The sequence below is a fragment of the Dendronephthya gigantea genome, unplaced genomic scaffold (assembly GCF_004324835.1).
Source record: "Dendronephthya gigantea isolate DGI-Jeju-01 unplaced genomic scaffold, DenGig_1.0 000480F, whole genome shotgun sequence".
Taxonomy (NCBI): Eukaryota; Metazoa; Cnidaria; class Anthozoa; order Malacalcyonacea; family Nephtheidae; genus Dendronephthya; species Dendronephthya gigantea.
In genome coordinates, this window is record NW_021163490.1 from 15,066 (window position 1) to 38,443 (window position 23,378).

The window sequence follows — 23,378 nt, forward strand, 5'->3', positions numbered from 1 at the left end:
CGAGTAGAGTAGCCAATCGAATTTCAGCATTTGCGATAGTATGCTAGTATGATTCTACTAATATTAAATTATTACATTACGTGCATATAATTGAAACAACATATCCTCAAAACAAAAAATCAGACAAGATCTCATGGACTCTAAAGAAACCACGCCAACTTACTGTCGTGATCCTGATGTAGAGAGTTGCGATTGCCTGATTTTGGTGTTTCAAAAGAGTCTGTAGTTGCACCAGAACCTGACAATTGAGAAAGAAAATTACTGAAAATGCAAAAAGTTATAAATATGACTCTGAACAATATAGCGCAATGTTCTAGAATATATAGTACCCATATGCACACTGACCATGTTTTATGACATATAAAACACTCAGCTTTGTCTCGTGTTATATATGTGATAAAACACATGTGTTTTAAATAGTACTTAACGTTCTAACGGATCCTAAGGCTCACATCAGTACGATAGCACACCAGCTCTTACACTATATTTTTGCCCACTGCCGATCGGTAGGGATGGAGACGGTATCCGAGCGAAACGGGCGGGCTAGGGGTGAAACGGTGTTTCTTTTGAGTTTGCTGTTTTCGGCGCAGATAATAACTCAACGAACCATGCTATTTTAACGGTACCTCCTCCATCCCGTGATCAACTGTCACACGTGAGTCACTGCACTGTTATTTTTAGGGAGTTATTTTAACACCAAAAAAGGGGTAAAAAAAAAAGGTTCAAAATGAGTAGCTTTTTGGAGTAACGAATAACTCCACTTCTGGTGTTATAATTTAACACCGCTTTTGGAGTTAATTTAACTCCAATTCTGGACTTAAAACACAACTCCATTTTTGGAGTTAAACACATTTAACACCGTTTTAGGTGTTAGGCCGGTTTTCTACTATATAGGTAAATTACTTCGATCGAAGGAAATTTTTGGCTTGATTTTCTTTTCAATTGTGATCTATCCAGTAAATCTGCCTCGGTTTAATTTCACAATTGAAAGGATAAATAAATTGAGCGAAATATTCCGTTCCATCGAAGATTTCTACCTATAATACCGATCGAGTCAACAAACAATGCAGCACAAATATCGTTATTATATTATTATAATATTGAATACATGAGATCAATTACATTTTTGTTTGAGTACAGCAAGTCAACTACGCATTAAATGAATTGCTTCTATAGTATAGCTCTTTAATACTTTTTATTTACACTTTAACACACATGCACATTTGCAAAAAATTTAGAAAATGTTTTTAAGTGGAGTACCATGCATGCCTAAAACATAATGGTATAGTCATTAAGACACTGGTTGTTCAGTTCTACTAGAGTTCTACTAAGCTAAGACTCACTCTACCAAGATGATGACCTGGCTGTATAAGCAATACTGATCCACGTTTCTTCTTTTACAATTTTCCTCGTAGTAAAATTTTCGGAGGTTTCCTGTTGTGCCAATTGCACGAAACGAGTCTTCAATCTACGAACAAATAGAAAAATTGCATGTATATGAGTGTAAATTCGAGTAGCGTGCTTTGTATGCATATAACAGAGCACATTGTTCAACAGACCTTCAAAATCTATATGTTCTATGTGATCCACAATGCAAACATACTCAAACAAATAAGCAGAAACATGTGAGTATAAGGAAGGAATAATTTCAAGTAACTTAGGCTTAGCTAATATAAAAAAATAGAAAAAAATTCCACATACCTAGATTTACTGCATCATGGTAAGTTGCTTCGTCCATTGAGAATTGAACAGTTATTTTGGGGTTGTTTTCAACATCGTTTCGCTAGGTTAGGGCCTGGTTAGGGCTTTCTTGTATTGAAATCTGTGTTTGAGTTTCCCATTGGCATTGCTTCTTCTACCCTCTACCGGGCATTGTGGACTTCTGTCCTTCTACTGCTTCTAAAGATACGAATTCGAATTGTTATAGACTATTAAAATATCCCAGGAACTTTAAGGTAAATATCGGAGGCTCGCGATATCATGTATTCATGCTGATCAGAAACAAAAAAATACTTCGCCGTCAGTTTTGCGACTGAAAAACTCTTTTGGCAACAGCCCCACAGAAAAAATAAATCGACCAGCATCAAAAATTATAGAACAACTATTTGAAAAACATTTTAGAATCAAACTATAAGAATCTTGCAATAAATTTGTCTGTTTTTGCAGGCCAAGTTAACACAATAAAAAGGCGGGAAGACTAAATGCAAAAAAACTTCAAATATTTACCTTAAAATAGCTCGCACTAGTCGCCAAATCCAGCTTTTCGCATCCAAAATCGCAAATCCTCTACTAAGTTTACAATTTTCGAACGAAAAGTACCGAGAAAGAGAACTTTTTACGGAGCGAGCGAGGGCTTCGTGTGTACTTTGCAAATATTTCGCCAAGAAAGACCCGGCCACTGAGCTGTATAAAGACCTGAAGTCTTAGCATAGGTGTCCCTGGCAATTCAACCCACATCATGAGGTTTTCTTTTTCTTGATTAGTTGACTCAGTTTGTCTTGATTTTAAAATCAACTGTCAAAATTTAAAATGAAAGTTAATGTTAGGATACTATTAGTAATGTTTTTTGCTTTATTAATTTATGAACATATTCTGTGGTACCTAACAAACACTTATTTCTTCAGTTTAATTAATCTATGATTTGATGTTGTTGGTGATTTTGTATAAATGTTATTGAGGTCTCCAAGTGGGACAATGGAAAAGACATAAAATTAATTATTTTTCATACATGAAAATTTAACTTTCATGAGCCCTCAAGAATATTAATTCAAAAGGTCAAATTTTTTAAAATTGATTTCTGATTAAACCTGCCTTGCAATACATATTGTGTATAATTATAGCTCTAAATTATCTGCACAGTTTAATGCTTGATTCACATGATCTGCACTGTTCAATGCATGGTTCTTTGACAGATAATATTAACATAAAATAGTTTTTTCAAAAAATTGTATTTATAGCCTTATGAATATATATAGCTTCATAATCATATATAACATGTTTAAGGGTCAGTTTTGAGAGATGAAATTACTTAAAATTTTGTAGCATAAAAGACCACATTTGATATGGAAGACTGCAAATCACCAAGCTTTTAAATGCCACTTAACTCTCACATATATATGTTATCCAAAAATGCACCAATCAAATGTTTATAGCACTTCTTGGTTGTGTAAATAGCTAATGTGCATCTGAGCATTACACTCAAATATTGACCACCTTTCAGACAATTATTAAAAAGAACCAGGAATGGATATTACAATGTCCCATATTACCTGGTTATTTTAAGGTGATCCTGAATATAAAAATAAAGAAGATTCATTGCGAAATAATTAACAAAAAGCAGGAAAATTTTTATTATTTGATTTATTATAAACTGAAATAAACAAGCATGCTTGGATTTCTTGCACATAAAGAGGTTAAAAATAGTTTTATTGAATATTTCATGAATAAATCATGTTTTAAAGTACCAAAAATATAAACCTGGGGAATTCGCATTTCCATAAATATATCAAATGAGCTCTTTTATATAGAAAATTTGATTTCGAAAAAACTTCAATTAAGGCCTTCCAGGCTAGAACTACAAGACCGTAAGTTATGATATTTTTAATGCGCTGAATACCTTATATAATAATGCGCTATACGATGTATAACGATCGGTTGTCAATGCTTTAATCCAGCCGATCGACCATGTATTTCGCTATTTAATGATTGATTCTATGACATTTATCGTTATAAACTTACCAGAACTATCCGAGGCAATCTTTTCATCACGTATTCTGATGTAGTAAATGATTTCAATACAAGATTTTGTTCAATTTCAATAAAAATTATCATTAACGCGATGTGAATCACCAATCTTCACTCCTTGTTTTCAAATCTCCATTATGAATATATAATGAGAGGAATTTAACTCCAAAAATGGAGTTAATTCCTCTAACCCCTCTAGATGGGATTATTTTTGCATACTAATCAACGTTCGAAGACCTCGTTACTCCACGGAGGAGTTAATATAACTCTAAAAGTGGTGTCAAAATAGCACCAAAATTTAACACCCCGAAAAATGAAATTTGGGGGTGTTAAAATAACTCCCTGAAAATAACAGTGTGAAGTGAAACCGTGGAATAAACGATACGAACATCAAAGTACACACACACACACAAAAAAAATAGCTGTAAATGTGGCGATCATTAATGAATTTACCTTTACCCCAAACACCCATTCCACAACCAAAACGGGTGTGAAAAGAACTGTGCTTAATCCTGCAAAACAAACTAACAAAAAAAAAAACAAACCCCAGCGAGATTAATAAGACGCTTCTCCCGTAGAGTTTACAACATCGCGTGAAGTCGTTAGGGAAAGGGGCGGGATGGGTCACGCAAGCAACTAACAACTCGATCAGGCAAACTGGGCTCATATTTGTACTCACCGGAGGGGGCAAGTAGCCGACCGGACAAGCGTCCTAGGACCCGCGACACTACGATACGAAGACCCGTATAACATTAACTTCCTTTATTTTTTAATAATAAAAACATTTAAAATTTTATCATGGCTTCACAACATGACCCGTTATTGCAGCAAGAAAGTGTTCAGTAGGCATAAGATATGCAACATTAAGTTGAGCACAATTTTTATTCCTTCCAGCTATGTCCAGATTTGAAATAGTGATTTCTTTTTTAGTAACTGTTTGAGAAAGACTACCACTACATAAAATATTCTCTTTGGTAAAGCATAATGAAATCAAGTACACATACTGTAATGCTGGCTTCTTTCACATGAATTCCTGTTGCCTTCAGGAGTTTCAGCAGCTATTTGATAAAAAATAGCCTCAGGCTGGTCTAGCAAAAGCAAATATATTTCACAATTCGCATATGAATTAATGACTCAATACACGTACATACACTGTACAGTAAAAGCTAGAAAATCAAATGGAACATTCTTACTTCCATAGACATTCTGTACACCAGAACTTAAACTGGTCCTAGATGTATCAGTGAGAGGATTGCTCAGGGCACTAAAAATTTCTGAATATCAACAAAGCATAAATTAATACAACAGCAATAAAAACGTTTTAACTAAAAAGTATGACCCTATTTAACTACTTTCAAAATATCAGGCATCAGAAAGACGATTTTGCGAATTATTCAAAACAATATGTGATTTGCACTGGTCATATTTAATTACACATAACACTATTGCTCACATCGAAGGTTGACAAACCCTTTCTCTGAGCCATGGCCAGACTCATTTCATTCGATGGATTTGATGAAAAGCTCGGTGCACCAGGGAGCAATGGTGTAATAACTGGGAAAGATGATGTAGGGGCTGACTTCTTTTTCCCATTTTTTGAGATAACTTCATCCGCTAAAATGTAAATGAGAGAAACAACTATAACCTCAGTTGCAGAACAATATAAGTGCTATACACCACACCTGGTCATGATTGAGAACACTTTTTCTCAGGGCAAAAATCCCATCTTTACTATGCAAGAAATACAAACCTAATGCCCTCAACATTTCAACTACAGTAGCCTGTTGACCAATACCAAAGAACTTACTATCACTGCCTTCTGAACATTGAAATAAACTGGCTTTTGTGCGCCTTCTTTTTTTTTGCATGGCCAGAATCTGAATCGGATTCAACATTTGATGTTTCTTCAGCCTTTTTCAAAATCTTTTGTGCTTTTGCTACTGAATCTAATAATAATAAAACATGGCATATAAAACTCTAATTGGCAATTTAGGGCAGGTGTCCAGATAAAGTGTTAAAAAGTGCCATTACTGTAATGGTTGGAACCTTCAAAGAGCTCCCAACACAATTTTCAAAGCTATTAAAAACAAACCTGTATATGAGAAAACTCTGACTTTATAAGCAATCCAAGTTTCTTTGTCTGGAATCTCGAGCTTCCTTAATTTATGAGATGCATTATTTCGTGGCCAGTAGCAGTATAATTCCTAGAATGACAAGTTTTGTAAACAAAAATGCTGTTAAACTAGAGTATTTAGCAACATAAGATCATCATGGAATGGTCTATTCAGGGTGTTAGCAAGTCAAAAATTTGGCATGATACATGTACCCTGTTTTCACAACCAAATCTAGCCAGCAATTATCACAATTTAGAAAAAGGAAACTGGGTAACACCCAAATGTTTTATGTTGGGTGCACAAAGAACTATTCTGCAAGTGAACAAAATTCAACAAATTCTAACTACTTACACAATCAATTGTCTCAATGCAACATGTTGCAACAATTTCCACTAATTGTTCCTCTATAAATTCAACGACAGCATATATGTTGTTTGCCATCTATAACAGAAACAATAATTAAACAAATTGCATAATTTTTTTGGATTTTAGAGGTGCAGAATTATAATTAAAACAAGTACCTTCAGTGCAGAGTGCTGTTAGTATTTTGTGTGCAATATAGCCATGAATATAATTTTGTCAGGGCCAAGATTAATCTTTATGGCTTTTCTCTTGAGATCTGTGGAAGGCAGTAGTCTCATATTTGTCAAGCGTTGGTTAGCCTTGTAAGCACCAATGAGGCATGAATCACATGGAGTCATGAAGATGGATTCAGTTTTGCTATAAACTCGGCATTGAAATAATTCATCCCCATTGTGATCATGATTGCCAGTCTTATCTACTACTTCACAACATGATGATTCAGACAAAATAAAAACATTATCTGGATTTTTTACAATGACTGCATCCTCATCTACAAGTTCAATGGGGCCAGAGTGTTCACTCATGCGTTTTGCAATCTGTGCAATTGGACTCTTCCCTGATCGCACAAGACGTTTCAACTTTTGCATGTAGTTTTCAAATGGGAAAGAACTACACGCGTCTAAACTTTCAAACTCTTCAACCACATCTGCCAAATGAACCATACTATGCACATTATATACCCAAAACTCATCACCATACAAACATTTGCCTTGCTCAACAAAGTATTCTATGAGTTGCTTTGCATATTCCCTGTAAGACTTAGCTAACATAGGGCACACCAAAATGCAGCTAGCAACGCTAAGAGATAAGAAGTGCTCATATAAATCTGGTCTTAGGATACCGGATAAAACAATTTTTCCAGTATACAAAAGAAATTGCCGAAACTCAGTGGCCTTCCACCGATCAATTTCTGCTAAGCTCTGTGGCTTACGTACAAATGTGCTGGGTATGGAAGACTTGACCTCTATCAATTTAGTACTGATAGACTCCGCCTGGCCAGCCGATATCTTAACTTCTCGCTTTCCTCGTAACCATAGCAGAAGCAATTTCTTCATGACGCCCAGACACAATTGATGCATGTAGTCCATCGGAAATTTCTTAATCATATCAACTGGCAATTTACTGAAGGGAATAACACCATTATGATGCCCTTCATGCACTTGTTCTCTAAAAGAAAGATCTGTCCGCAACTCAACATTTCTAATCAGAGAGTACACAACACGACCAACCCATATGCCCTTCTGTGCACATTTATCACACCCAAAATAGCCAGAACACAACTTTGTGCCTTTTACAAGGGCTCTAGCGGGGCATCACAAACTACACATTTTAAACAAACTGAAAGAACAGTTTCACCGTCTTGGAGCCCATTCTGTAGAAGATTATTCAAATCTCTAATTAGGTCTTCCAAAAAATGCAAATCATCTGGTTTGGAATTACCACAGGTTAAAACCACTGGGAAAACAACTACAGGTGTGATATTTACAATGGCACATAATACTGGCCATAAACACTTCCTTGAACTCTTAAATAATGGAAGACCATCAACATTCAAAGAAATTTCAAGAGAATTAGTCCTAGCAATTACATCTGAAGGATATTTCTTAAAGTGTTTCAACAATTGATTAGCAAGAGGAAAATAAACATATTCCAATCCAGACTTTTCCTGAATGGTTATATTTCTGGATGTGTGCAGCAAGGCACGAGCAGTAAGAGGCAAGTTTGGATGCCCATTCTCTTTCAACACAGAAAGAAGACCATCAAGTGCATTATGTTTTATCATAAACCTAAACGCGTTCCAAACTATTTTCAATAATTCCAAACTATTTTTTTTTCCGCAAAATTGATGAAAAAAACCCAAAAAATTCAAAGATTTTCATTTATGAAATCAAATTGGCGTTTTTTGCAGACAGTTTTTAGGGACTCTGCCAAAAACAACGTATTGAACTAAACGAGACATCATTCTATCAACTGCGACCTGAGATAAATAAGATATCTGAATTTCAGACACCTAAAACAAATCTGAGTTTGCCAAAATCTGATATATTACCGACAAATGATAAATGGGGAAGCTGAATTTCAGACATCTAAAACGGCTCTAATCTGCCAAGATTGTGTATATTAACCAACCTGAGATAAATAGGGTGTCTAAATTTCACACAGCTAAAATGGTTTGAGTCTGCCAAAATTCAAAATATTTTAATGTTAACCGACAAGCGATAAATTTGGAAGCTGAATTTCAGACACCTAAAACGGTTTGAGTCTGCTAAAATGGCATATTTTAACCGACCTGAGATAAACAAGGTATCTGATATTCAGACACCTAAAACGGTTTGAGTCTGCCAAAATTCAAAATATTTTAATGTTAACCGACAAGCGATAAATTTGGAAGCTGAATTTCAGACACCTAAAACGGTTTGAGTCTGCTAAAATCGCATATTTTAACCGACCTGAGATAAACAAGGTATCTGAATTTCAGACACCTAAAACGGTTTGAGTCTGCCAAAATCTTATATTAACCAACCTCAGATAAATTAAGGTATCTGAATTTCAGACACCTAAACGGTTTGAGTCTGCCAAAATCGTATATTTTAACCGACCTGAGATGAATAAGGTATCTGAATTTCAACACCTAAAATGGTTTCAGCCTGCCAAAAATTCAAAATCTTATGTTAACCGACAAGCGATAAACTGAGAAGCTAAATTTCAGACGCCATAAACGGCGTGAGTTTGTCACAAATCTGATATAAACAATTAAATGAATCGAGATTAAAGGCTGAATTCAGTTTGTACTGTCACCGATCGTGTACTGAAATAAAAAGCACTTTTTCAGAGTGTAGCCCAATTTCAGAAAAATATTGGTTTGACTGTTTTTAAATCATATGTGCATAATTCAAAATGAAACACATCTAAGCAGAGATGAGATTTTAGAGCCAAATTTTAGTCCGCGATCAACGTTTTATGGGTTTTCAACAGCAGACACCAAAACGGCTTGATTCTGTCAAAATCTTATTTATCAACCGACAATGCATGCAGCGAAACCGACCAGTGAAAAATTGGGCAGCTGAATTCCAGAACATAAAGCGACTTGAGTCTGCCAAAATTTAGTTTACCTGCAGACCTTCACATCACAACCAAAATACTAAAGTCAAATGCAAAGAATCATGTATATAGAATTATATAATTAGTTTTTCAAATCACAAAATTTTGCGCAATACGTTCTTGCTTCTTCTTCATTTGGTGTTAAGCATAAAACATTCCTGCCTTCCTTCATGGCTGCAGCAGCTCCAGCAACTGAAACAGTCATAAAAATAGATCAATTTAGTTGGAATGTTATACTGCATAATATTTAATTATTTTTTATGGGAAACTTTTAAAATATGCTGCGCGAATAGGTGAATAAACTGAAGGAAGAAAGCTAGTGATCCAATGATAGTGTAAAGTTGCATAATGGGACACAGCTAATCAACCTTATCATTTTAGCTCCCATATTGAAAGGTTTCAATTTTGCATTAACAAGAAAGTTTCTCAAATTTTTGTCAACTTGACGAAAAGCCTAATTAACATTTAAATAAGACAAAAGAAATTGTCTAAATAAAGTTCAAAGCGCTGAGATAGTTGAATAAACCACTACGAACAGAAATGACCTTCACCACTGACTAGATGATTGACTATGTCCTTTGAATCCGCCACCCATCAGAACAGTGTAAATGAAACTTCACAGTAAAAGCGGTTAAGTTAAATTATTTTTTTGTATCAACGATTAACAACACGATTACACCAGTTGTTTCCAGATAATTCATTGTAACTAGTCGGCAGCAACAATGTGAACAGTGCATAATAAAATTATTAGTATTTCATCAGTACTGGTATAATTGCATACCTTGTGGCGTATTACGTCAAGAATCCAATCGCCTGGTCTACTGAACATTTCAACTACAGAATGCCACACCTGCAACTCCTTGTGCTCTTGACTTACAATAATAAAATTCTCAGTGCAGGCAGTGAAATTAAAATGATCTTGCAGCAGCCGTTGCCCAGGCGCCGCATGGTAGAGGAGAAACCCCTCTACAGCCCGTACCATACCAACGCTAGGACCTGTAAAATGCAGGAACAATGCGTAAGTTAATTTTGTTGTATGCATTGCAAAATACGGTTACAGTTTACAGTAGGTATGCTTTTATGCGTGTAAATTTGACGTATTTTCGAGTGTACGTGAATTTGAACTTCTAATTTTACAGTTGAATGGCAGAAATAACAAACGCAGACAAGTTTAACTAAATTTTGTTACAAAAATAAAATCTAAAAACATTGCATCGCGAGAACCTCTAGAAAATACCAGGATGCTTTTAACAAAATAATCTATGGTGAGCAGAAACCCAAAAGGTGGATTAAACAAAGTGATTAAGGACCTTACGATTGACAATTACACCAGACATGCGGCTAGCTGCAATCGACAAACTATTGAAGATAGTATTTTGGGGCCAATTATTAGATGATAGAGCTTCGGGCAATTTGCTAATTAAAATTGAGGCATAAATTCTCTACGACAGACACGGTTATCCCTTTGCCGTAAACGTGAACATTAAAATCTTACTATTTACATTGCCCGTTAATATGCTAATATATACCTGGTTTAACTCCTTTAACACATGCGAAACCAAGTTGGCAGATTCCACGGTGTTCCTCGATCCATTTTTTTATTTCCATTAATTGATGGATATCCCCCATTATTGCTACGTTGAAAATGTGGCACACACCAAAATTTAAACGGTCCACTAGTCCAGCAAACCTGCAGCAAATGTTGTCACATCATTTTCTAAAAAAATCATTGTGAAAAAGAAAGTATGTTCAGTATACACCTTTTTCACAATTATCACAGTTGTACATATACAGTACTATTGGTACATTAGGTCAATGTTACATCACTATACTGTACCTGATGTGGTGAAAGCTTACATAAGGCTAATGAAAATCCTTTTTCTTGCCCGTATGACCCTTGCTGCAGTCCCAGTGGGTCAACACACATGTGGACAACGCCCCTTGTTCCCTGGTCCATCAGAAATACATTGGGTGATACAACTAGTGGCTGGTCTGATTCCTCGATGGTCAGACTCTTTTGCAGATATTCCAAGTATTGTCTGAAAATAAGGTTGGTTTCATCTTTTCCCTAGTAAATAGAAACACAGCTCTACTGAATGTGCGAAACACAGGAAAATGTTTGCAGACTAAAATGGTCATCAAATAGGTAGCAGAATTGAAAATTGAAATCTCCCAAGGAACATGTAGCAGGGCTGATTTAATGTTTATTTTCAAGCTACTAGTAGTTTGAAATGTTTCTAGTAGTTTGAATTATTAATTTAGAAGTCAGTTCAAATACTCAACCTCAGCATAGAGAGAAGAGCGGATATTTTCCATTCTACAAACCTGGATCAAAATATCAAACTGCCTGATACAATACATATACATACTGTATACTTACTGTAAATTTCCTTAACTGGTCAACGCTGACTTTCTCTCCCAATTTTGCACTAAGCAATTCCCATTTACATCCAAGAAATGAAGAAATCACTTTTTGACAGGCTTCAGTACTTTGCACTCCTTGCAATAATTTCAGTTCATCCAGACTGTTACTTTGGTCAGCAACCTAAAAAAAACAACAGATTTAGAATGATGATTGGATTTAATTTAAAGGGCACAATTATATTTTAATAAACTAAGTGGTTAATTAGTAAATAAAATTTTTAACAGATCCACAGAGGCAAAAAAATAAGCTAAGGGGCATCTTACGCCTAAAAATGGAAGAAATATCTTTACCTGACCCAACAGAGCAACACGATCTGAAACGTCGAGGCCAAATAAGCATTTGATGTATGATGGCTTGAACCTCGGCTTTTCTTGTAGGTCCTTTGCCATTGCTCGCTGGTCTTTCAGAAGACCTTTTTCATATTTTCGGCACATCTCAAGGAATGACTGATAACCATCTTCTGGGAGAGCAGCAACAAGAAATACATCAGAAAGATTTTTCTTCTAAAAAAAGTACAACATTTAACAAGAATATTAATTACTCAGTGTAAGTGCTTTATTGATCAGCAAGTTAATTTAAAATTATTTCATTAAACAGGTTTAGGTTTAGTACAGATTATAATTACATCTGCTTTCTTTTGATAACCCATTCACTGGTGGCAAGACTTTCACTGGCAAGCAAAATCACCTGGTGTTCACAATATATTACAAATTGAATAAACTAAAAAGTTTACTCACTGTCTTTCCTAATATGTGGGAACATCTGTCTCTCCATTGCTGACTAGGAACTAAATCATTGTTCTCATTTTTTGTACCAATGATCTCCAACTGCCTGTGAGCAACTTCCACCTACAGCAGAATAAAAAAATGTTTGTGATCACAGCTTTTTTAACCCACTGACTGGTAAATCACCCAAATGATTGCTGCTGCAATTAATAATTTGTAGTTTCTACTGCAATTGCCTGTGGCAGATTACTGCTAATTATTATCGTAAGTAACTCAGACCACTATAACCAATAATTTACCATTGACAATTTTGGTATGTACTTGAGAAAAATTTCTGGTATTTGACAAAGCAAAGTTGAATAAGTTAAGAAGTTGGGTACTCATTACTACTGTGACACTAATGGGTTCCTTAAGTAACTTGTTGACTGACTGTTAAACTATAACAAACAACCACTCCCTCTTAATATTTAACAATATTAGAATTGCCTTTCTACAGAACTTGCCTCATCTTTGAATGTCATTTCATGACGGAAACACCCAGTCTTATTATGCCTTGACGCCAGCCATAAAGCTTCAAAATTTGTTAACCCAACAAATATTCTTGCATATCTTCCCTTATACTCTTCACTATCAGGGTGCTTCTCTAAAAGTTGCTTTGTTGCAACAAGTTATGCGTACCACCAAGTACCTCATACTGATAGCTGCTGACATCTGATTTTGAAAAGTTCTCCTTTCTGTTCAGACCTTTTACCAACAAGTAAAGAGGTTCATATGAGCCATTGGGGTTACTTTCCATATTTGCCTTTAATTGGGCCAAAAATATTTCATCCACTTTCTGATCATTCTGTCTGCTGGAGGTAGTTCAATATTGCCAACCGGAACATAGAATTGCTCATCTATTCAAAGTTATGAAAAGACATGCATGATATTACTGCCAAATGAAGGTGCACTTATACAACTTGAGTAAGCTAGAATGGTAAAAAGGAAACCATTGGGCAAAAAAAGCTGGTCATATTGAAAGAAGTAATTGTGTAGCAGGGATTTTAATTAAGAAAATGACTTGATAATTTAAGCCTTAATTTAAACTTGATAATTTCTGTAAAAAATTAATTAACATTCATTGTGGTTTAGTGCTCAACAAAAAATATCATATGTATATATTTAATTTCTACATACCAACTTCGCATTCTTTTGCTCTTGTTTGGTATTGTAATTCTTTGGCCTCTTCATCTTGACACTTTTTCTTGGTTAGGAGTATCAGCTGTTCCACAAGAGATGAAGATCCCTTTTAAATTTATAGCTTCATCTTCATTAGTGATTAAAACAGGCTCGGAATCCTTGGATCCACCTTGATTTTGTTGATCTTGACCATCATTAGCGCAATCTTGCTTTTCTAACTTTTTAATGGCTTCATTGCATTTTGCAGCCCATTGTTGCTCATTTTCAGTCGCAACAATTTCACGGAAAAGCCCATTGCTTGCTGACCAGTCATATTTCCCTGTGGAGAAGAAACAGTGTTCTCTTTTGCCATCTGCCCCTCGAACGAAAATCAACTATAAAATAAATAAAATAATAATTTTTACATAGAATCAATCAAAATACATTATTAATATAAGTACGGATAGCTGGCATCATTATTTGAAGCATCTAATAGGTGAAACTATCATCCATAACGCGCTCATTCATTGTGTAGTGCCCAGTTTATAACACACTAGCAATATTTCTGTGTAAAAATTTTACAGGGACAAATGCTAGGACTAAGTTTCCAACCCTTGGACCAAGGGTTTTAAATTAATTTTAAAAAAGCTGACTTTGTGTTTAACACTGAATCATTTTCCTAAAACATTAATCACTAATCTTTCACGACGTAGAATTTACGCATGTAAAATTCCAACTAACCGAAAGCTATTTGTATTATTTTAAGGCTTAAATGTAGAAATGGATATTTGTTTATCCATAGGCGGCCCAGAACTGATCTCGCTGACCTCGCGCGATGACCTACCTTGTCATAATATAAGACTGTTCAGACAACATGAGGTCGCGCGAGGTCAGCGAGATTAGCGAGATCAGTTCAGGGGGTCCCACGCATCATACGTAGATCAGGGCCCAAATCGCCGTTTCACCGCCCTATCATTCATTTTTTAATCTATGGCCCTATCTTATATATGCCCTGATCAATTACAATGCACTTATAGTCTCAAACTCGAATTATTATCGCCCCGTCGTAAAATAGGTGGTTTCTGAGGGCCGAGGCGCCATTCCTTTTTTTAGAAAAGCTAGCACGAGCATTATCATAGACTGTAAGAATTCTATCATTTATACTTTGCAACCTCAAGATAGAAATCTGCTAAACATTGTATTATATAACTATAAAACTTTATATTTCAGTCAGACTGCTCAATATGGAGTTTTATAAACTATAACAGTCCATTATTACTAAACCTTGGCTTTAGCCATATTAATTTTGATGAGTGTATACTTCATAATGAAATTTAAATTTCATGCGATTATGTTACGGCGTGCGTTTTGGTATATGACTTGTGAACGCTAAACGAAGGCTAAGTGAACCTCGCTAGGAGATTTTACTTGTAGTTAAACTATATCAGATATTGAAGGTATCAGATTTTGCGCTTCAAGGCAATGACACCCCAGAAAGCGCAGTTAGGCGCTGGACTATAGTGAGTGGGGGAAGAGTATTTTAAAAATCGCTTTACTGTATTTTTATACAACTAGTGCCAATATGGTTATTAATTCCTTACAACAAACATATAAACTAGGACTCAAAGGTCGCTGGTGCACGCAGCATCTCATTTCAGCAGGTAGAGACCAATACCACAGTATATAATACCAAATATATTACCCTTTAATAGTATTATCTTTATATTAATCACAGTGAGAAACTCAAAAAATTAAAAATCATACCTTTACAGCCACGAGATTCTTAAATTTTCCCACTTCATCGCGCAGAACATGCGAATACTCTACACTATTTTTGGAATGCCGAATACCGTTGACAAACACGTACGCTTTGTCCTCATTTACTCGAATTGACCATTTGAAAGAAGGCATTTTTTTAAATATTGTTTGTTGACTGCTGAATAAACCTTGCTGAACAAACTCTGGTGTCTTTGGCAGAGGAAAGAGTATATTTTGGCAAGGTTTTCTAGCGTCATACAAGGTGATAGCCTCATACAAGGTGATAGCGTCATACAAGGTGATAGCGTCTTCGCGGCTCAACGAATCAGCGTTCGAGAACACAAAGCCGTAGGTAACTGAGGAATTTTGCATTGTTAAAAGGTTCAAAACTCAACCAATCAAAAACGTTTATGCTAATTAGCGACAAAAATCATAATAACGGAAAACATTTAAAAACTTAGAAGGGTGTAAGCTGATCTTAGTGAAAACCGGCTGCTTCCTAACTTCGTAACTAAGCTTGTCAGAAATATTTTGAAGAATGCGGTAAAAGACTAAAACGCATAATTGTATAGTTATGTCGTCGCCTTGCGGGTTTGGATTTTCATCCTCGCCAGAACCGGCGTCGCCGTCCACTATTGAAACTCTTCGAGAGAGAGAAATAGAAGGCAGTTCTATCGGTATTGGTTTCAGCAGTGACCATGAGAACACGAGGAGTCCGCAAAGTGGTAAGAGATCACAAATAAGCGATCTGTATACTTGAATATAGTACATGAACTATAGTCTATATCTACACAATTTTTATGATGATATTTAGTGACGAGCTCTCCTGGGGATTGTACGACTCCTGTTCACTCACAGTTATCTAGCCTGTACTCTTCGCCTGTTGGAATTGGATTTAGCAGCAGTGACAACGAAAACACACTAAGTCCGCTAAACGGTATGATATGTTACATTTCTACGTGTCTAAATAGATTGAGATTAGAAATATATTCACCTGTATTTGGACAAGCGTTGTAATAATTTATTTTGTTCTCCATTTTCTGCTAGTCGCCAACAATCCTCGTATTTTTATGACTTCTCCACTGTCTCTGCGATCCTACTCAACACTCGAAGGAAACTCATCGCCTGCTAGCCCATCACCAGACAACAGCCCTTCTAAATGTAAGAAAATATTTTAAATTTTATTTTTAATTTTAACTATACCTAAAATTTCATAATAGATGTAATAACTGTATTTTAGTTAAAATTATAAATAAAGTGCGGCGCAAAAAAGGGCAAGTTAAGTCTCTTAGGTTTCAATAAGACTTGACGCAATGATAAGACTTGCCGTTTGTTCTTTTGTGGCGAGTTGAAATATGAAATTTGGAGTATGCGACATCGATTAGCAACTAACCAATTTTCGATAGACTCGTGACTTGTGTTTTTAGCATACCACAATAAATAAATTATTAATAAATAGCAGTAAATTATTCAATGAAATGCTACGAACACCAAACTTTGACAAGTGGTATATAATAATACAATTTGTCGACCGTCGGCCTTACATGCGCTTCCAAGTTTTAACTAGCGTCGCGCGCGCGTATACAAACAAGAAAACAATAAAATAATTATGAGAAACATCCTTAAACTTTCAGCTATATAGCCTGATTCGAAGTCTATAATAAATTTGCGGCATTTAATCAACAGTGTCAATGATTTTACATTTTAGCCCAATCGCCTGTTAAACGTAGGAGAATGCTCCATTGTGACACCCCGTCTACATGCGCACAAGAAAGCAGCGGACAACGAAAAACAAAGCGAAGTTTAAACTACGAGGGTGATTCTGAAGGTAAGAACCACTTTAGACTTTAGTTGTTACTTGATCACTATTAAATTTAAAGCAATTCCGCGCTTTGGAAACAAAAATGCATGCATGCGCACCTACAGTTTTAAGGCATATTGCTGTATTCATATTTCAGTATCAGATGACAATGAATGTTGGTTTAAACAAAAAGTTGTTTTTGTTGATGTTCTGAAAAACTGTTCGGAATACGACCGGCTCGAAAATTTGCTAAACTATCACCAAGCACACGTTGAGACATTCCTGTCAAACAGAGTTACCCACATCATAACAGAAAAAAATATTCTGCCTGCAGCAAAGAAGTAATGCTTAAAAATGTGCAATACAGCCGTGGAAAGAAAATAGTGCAATTGGCAATCAAAACCACACCACAAAAAATAGTTGGAAATCCACGCAACCAGTGCTTACCCTAAACGATTTGATAAAATTTTCCGTGAATTGTAACAAACACATCGGCAATCGGAAGAACAGTGGTAATAAAAAGGTAGAAAATTTCACTAGTAATTACAGTGACAAAAAAATAGACAACCGCAGGAATGCAACTGTATGGGAATTGCGGGGTAAATATATTAAGGTTGAAGATGCAACTGGAAAGTATAGACCGCTTGTGGTTGAAATGAAAGACTGGCCGGAACTGGACTTTAACTGTCACAACACTCCCTTTGCTTGTCCAAAAGTTTTAAAAGCAATTTCAACTCATCCGAGTGTAAAAGGAAAACTGTGCGAGCTGTGTAACATTAATTATAATACTAGTGAAAACATCATCTTAATGGATCAATACATCAAAAGAACGCGCATGATAATAAGTTGTTTCAATTGCTCGATAAAGCGATACAAAAAGGATCATTCTTGTTCAAAAATAAATAAGTTTAAAACGACTTAAATATTCTCAAATTTAACTGTCAATGTCTTAAACTTCTTATAAAGGAACAAACAAGAAAAACAAGCAAATAGTATTGGGAATCATCGAGTCTGACTGCTGTGATCTTGACTGCTTAAAAATTGTGCCATTTAAAGATATCGACAGTGTTAGACGTGAATTTATCTCACTTGAAAGTATAGTCGATGAAAGAAATTATATTCTCAATTATCTAAAAGATAACACGTCAACCACTCACGACGCAGAAAAAGGGAAAACAACTGTGTTCAGAATAAAAGGAACACAAGTCTGTAAGCAAGCTTGGATAAAAGTCCATGACATAAAGCTACAAAGATTCCAGAAGATATATCTTGATTTTAAAAATGGTTCAGAAGTGTACGTCCATGGAAACAGTGGATTGAAAAGGCCCACAACAAAGACGGCAGAATGTATAGCATGGCTGAGATTTCTGGTTAACTCAATTGGTGACCAACAACCAGATAGTGGAAAAGTTCATTTACCATCCTGCTTTACAAAATTGGCTTTGTACCAGAAAATGTTAAGTGACCTGGATTCTGAAGATACCATCAGTAGGTCACAATTTTATAGCATCATGGAGAAAGAATTTAAACATGTCTCAATACCAAAGGTAACAATTACATTATGGTCATAATATACAGATTTTAAATGGGCACTGTAATTTTCACCACTAAAACCATGAAACCGCGCCTGATAGCGGGCTATGTGTGAGTATACTGGACATTGCAAAGTTTTACGTAACTTACCAACCATAAAACATGTTCAACATGTGAGCTAACCTTAAAGCTACTGTATCCCCACCCCACTAGCAAAATATGTATTTTTTCAATAAAATTTTCATTTGGCAAAAAATTTTCATTTGGCAAATAAATTTTCATTTGGCAAAATTTTCAAATTGGTATTAGACATGTCAGTTGGTGGTAATAAATATACCAAATATTGTTTTATTGCAGGAAAACCGGTTTACCAAATGTGACCACTGCACAAATTATAAAAAGCAACTAGAGGCAACAATGAATAAAGCTAAAAGAAAGGCCATTCAAGAACTTCTGGATGAACACATTGAACGTGTTATGTAAGTAAACAGAATAATGAGAGTAAAATTTCTACAAATATTATTTGTTTGTCTACTAATTATTTTGCCTGCGTTTTGGGTTTTTGTCCAGCACCTGCGTGATTATACTGTGGTATTAGGTAACAGGGCATTCTTAACCTCTCTGTTGATAGCCAGTATATATCCTGTATAAACAATTCAATAATAATTCTTACCAGGAATGAACGAAGAAAATATCATCTTCATCGGTACAAAGCACGGCGGAGTCCTTCAAAGTACCTAACAATCATATTGGATGGTATGGATCAATCCAAAACTAATGTACCAAATCTTCGAAGAGTCTGCAAATCAACTGCAAACCTGCAAAAGTTGAGAACACATCTTGTTAGAACTATAACGCATAGTGGGTTGTGTCCCATGGGAAAATTATTCCATGGTATGTTTGACCTTTTTCAATGGAAACATGACAGCAATCTAACAATGAACATTCTCATCAAACTTCTTGCACTGTTCAATGATCGCTATGGTTTACCACATACTTAATCTCCAACTTGACAACTGCTGGCGTGAAAACAAAAACAAATATGTTTTAACTTTATTATCTCTTTTGGTGGAATGGTCGGTGTTTGACAAGGTATAGTTAAAATATGAATATGAGATACCTTTAAAACAAAGCCAGACAATTTAGTCACAGCCACAAAGGGTTTACTGTATGTGGGCCCATCTATATGTTTTTTGAAGTTTTGCCTGGTGCTGTAATGAGTGATTGATAGTCTAGTGGGTTCAAAATAACAATATCTTTATTATCGAAGCTAAAAATGTATGTGAAGCTTAGAAAATAGCTTGAGCTAATGATCAAGTAGATCATGTGTGCTTTTTGTACTTGTACTAATAATGTACAAGTTTTTCAAAGGAGTAATTTTTCACAACAGGAATCTCAATTATGTTTCATACAGTATATATACAAGTTAAAGTAATATTGCATGTAACCTTTAATTTTTCAGATAAAGGGCAACTTTCTCCATTTGGCCATACGCATGAAGACATTGATGCATTATTTGGCTGTTTTTCAAAGCATCTTAAATTTCTTGATGTATATACAGTAAATGGTAAGTCTTAACAGACAAGTACTTACTAAAATTATCTGACATAGTAAATCCTTGGGTGTAGTATTATATTGTTCACATGTTAAATAGAAAGGCATATACACTGTATATGTTCAACATGGATTTGACCATGCACCCTCTGTCTGATACTGTACACAAACGATTACCATACAATTAGATTTTGTTCTATTCTGCTGAATACAGTGTGACAAAATAACAGAGATAAGCTGATTACCAAAATTGATTGATTACCAAAATTGCCGTTTACAATGTAAAAAATTCTTTTATATTTGAGTAATTTAAGATCATTGTTTTTAAGCATTGTTTCAAAGTTCAACTTTTTGTCATAGTATCTGACATTTAGTGAATGTTATCATGGTTAAATTAAAAAACTATTGAATTCGGGCTTTGCATGTGCTTGCTTTTTGTTTGTGAATCATCAGCTTACAGTGCATACATTGATTTTTTGCACCAATAAAAGAAGCAATCAGCCAACAGATAAATATTAATAAGCCATTAATTGTTTTTTTCTGAATATTTTCTTTTCTTTTTTTTAGATATAAGAAAAGCATTTAAAGAATGCTGTAACAAGCCATACCCAGAATCTGAGTGTTTATCATGCATTTATGATATCAAGAAGTGGTTGGATGGTCACAGTGAGGACTTACACAATCATGTCAAGCCACACTGCTTTAAATTTGTGAGAATAAAAAAACAAAGCCGTAATGTATTACAGAAAGTGGAGTGATGATGAATGGATGGGTCCTATTTCTTTATTAAAGGTACCGTATTCTAAAATTTCTCCCAAAGTACCACAACTATCACAAAGTACTCAAAATTGCTTCAAGGCACTATAAGTTATTGTTTTATTTCATTTTATAATAGTCAACTCCTATGGACCTGCCAGTCCAAATACCAGCAGATTTGCAAAGGCAGACTTACCTAAGCTTGCAGTTGACATGCAAAAATGGTTTTCTGTATTGCCCTCAACAGCACAAGAATGGTGGGAATCATTTTCCAGACACACAGGCAACAATGATGCTACAATTGATAATACGTTTCCAATATTTTCACTGAAAAATCATGTTAGAAGACCAAATGCTGAACCTGTTGAGACAGCTGAAATACCAGCACAGCTATCTGCTTTGAGAGAGAAGGAGCTAGAACAACTAGAAGAGGTAAACAAAAATATTTTAATGGGATTGGATTGATACATTTGTGAAGCATTAACTAATAAGCTTTATAACAACATAAAAGTTTTAGCACTGAAATGGCAACTCCTTTAGTATAAGCATGCTGATCAATGGAACCCTAATCTTATGCAGTTGGCATAGCAAATATACAAATTTCTATATTTTACATTTATTTTCCTAGATATATACTGGCTCATATCAAGCTCCAGCTTCCCGGGGCATAAATATGGATGATAATTACTTAGCTGCTTTGAAACCTGATGTGTTTGTTGCAGTAAATATATCCAACTACAAAAAAAGGCCAGTCATTGGGTTTACAATACTGGAAGGGAAGTTATAGCACTGCTTGGGAACCCCACATTGTGAATAGTAAAGATGGGCCAACACCATGGGTGGATACCATTCCCAAAGCGGCTATTATAATATGTGCGTTCGAACTTGATGACAAAAATCATTTGCTGGAAAACACCAGAAAATTTATTAAAAAATGGTACAGAGATCACAAAAAAAAAGCCTAACCATTAGAGGGAAAAGGAACTATACTGTGCACCAATATTTTTTATATGAGAACCTTATGAAGTACCAAAATGTATTTGTGAGAAACATTTGTATATTTAACCATTCTCAATACAGAATTTACACTAAAATTATTAGTCGCCACAGCTCATATCTACTTTGCCTTCTGCTCAGTGGATATGGGCTTGTAAACACCTTGCCTTCAGGCTTCAAAAACTAATAGACCTATATGGACTTAATAGGATGTCAATTATTTCTGTATGAACACTAAGAGCAGCATTCCCTGAGAGAATTGCAATATGTGTTATTATAATTCTTGCAGGAAATTCTGGTATTTATGAAGCATTTGATGTCCTAATGCATAAGGAGTATTGTTACTGTGTATCAATGAGCATTAGATATTGCCATGACTCGATTTATAACCTAAACAAAATATAGTGTTGCAACACTTGCGTATACAGTATTTACTCGGTTTATTTATTGTCATCAACACGCTTTTTTGGGCTGCCCTATGATCTTATAAATCAATAAATGTTATTTTATATGCAGAAGACTCGTGCTCACTTACCGGTATTTGATGCATATGGCTGTACTGATTCACCTATCAGATCTTGATAATTTCAGTATAGGACAACCTTCTAAGCTTCGAGTTGGCGAAACCAAGAAACATTCAGTAATATTTTAAAAAAAACCTTTATTTGTAAAACTTTGTTTGCCTTCTTCGCCATACATGTTTTAAAATACACAAAACACAATTCAAACACATATTTATTTTGTGGCCTGGATCTCTGATAATTAGATCTGATCTAATTATTAGATCTGATGAACTGATGTGGATATATTTAGTTGCAATTTTTACTATAAATTTGTTTCAATCCGACCCTGTCTGTTGTGTGTTTATCATGTAATATCAGTGTTGTAGTTTAGGTAGGCAGGGATTTTATTCTTTATGTGCGTGGACTGTGGAGCAAAAGAGCAAGTGGTGTACTGAATGCTGTGATGTAAGTTTTATACATTGTGCACTACTGAATTTGTCATAATTATACAATAAATATTAACAATTACTATGGCGCTGCTTTATGGAAACACACTTCTGCAAATTGTTGAGGTTTTTAGGTAGTCTTTTTTTTTTAATTATTCCAATATAAAATAGTTGTTTAAGATTTGTTGACTCTCCTATTACTAATCAATTTCCTATTACTATATGATTCCATTTGGAACAAGATGTAAATGCCTGAAATTTAGGGTTCCTTTTTGTATTAATCATGTTGCCTTTTGTTATAATTATTTACTTTGTTGCAAACAAATAGGTGTCCAAAATTCGGAGTCCATTTTGGCAACCATTCTGCCCTTTTCATACAATTGCCTTATTGTAAACAAAA

General features: G+C 35.1%; 4 long non-coding RNA genes across 5 annotated transcripts; 1 reads left to right on the forward strand and 3 right to left on the reverse strand.

Moving 5' to 3' along the window:
- Positions 1–162: 162 nt before the first annotated feature.
- Positions 163–4,979, reverse strand: LOC114543558. The gene is made up of 3 exons (XR_003690098.1): positions 4,938–4,979; positions 4,749–4,832; positions 163–238 (listed from the first exon to the last, which is right to left on the reverse strand). It is a non-coding gene; the product is annotated as an uncharacterized LOC114543558 (long non-coding RNA).
- Positions 1,146–4,093, reverse strand: LOC114543557. 2 transcript variants are annotated; one of them, XR_003690097.1, is made up of 4 exons: positions 3,739–4,093; positions 2,227–2,514; positions 1,702–1,899; positions 1,146–1,468 (listed from the first exon to the last, which is right to left on the reverse strand). It is a non-coding gene; the product is annotated as an uncharacterized LOC114543557 (long non-coding RNA). The 2 variants fall into 2 exon arrangements; XR_003690096.1 differs by lacking the exon at positions 3,739–4,093 and having other exon boundaries at positions 1,147–1,468; positions 2,227–2,701.
- Positions 4,980–5,657: 678 nt separating the features above from the next.
- Positions 5,658–6,454, reverse strand: LOC114543552. Its single transcript, XR_003690094.1, has 4 exons — positions 6,380–6,454; positions 6,210–6,299; positions 5,837–5,948; positions 5,658–5,690 (listed from the first exon to the last, which is right to left on the reverse strand). It is a non-coding gene; the product is annotated as an uncharacterized LOC114543552 (long non-coding RNA).
- Positions 6,455–16,464: 10,010 nt separating this feature from the next.
- LOC114543554 lies at positions 16,465–19,492 on the forward strand. The gene is made up of 4 exons (XR_003690095.1): positions 16,465–16,550; positions 17,098–17,217; positions 19,081–19,202; positions 19,400–19,492. It is a non-coding gene; the product is annotated as an uncharacterized LOC114543554 (long non-coding RNA).
- Positions 19,493–23,378: the final 3,886 nt, after the last annotated feature.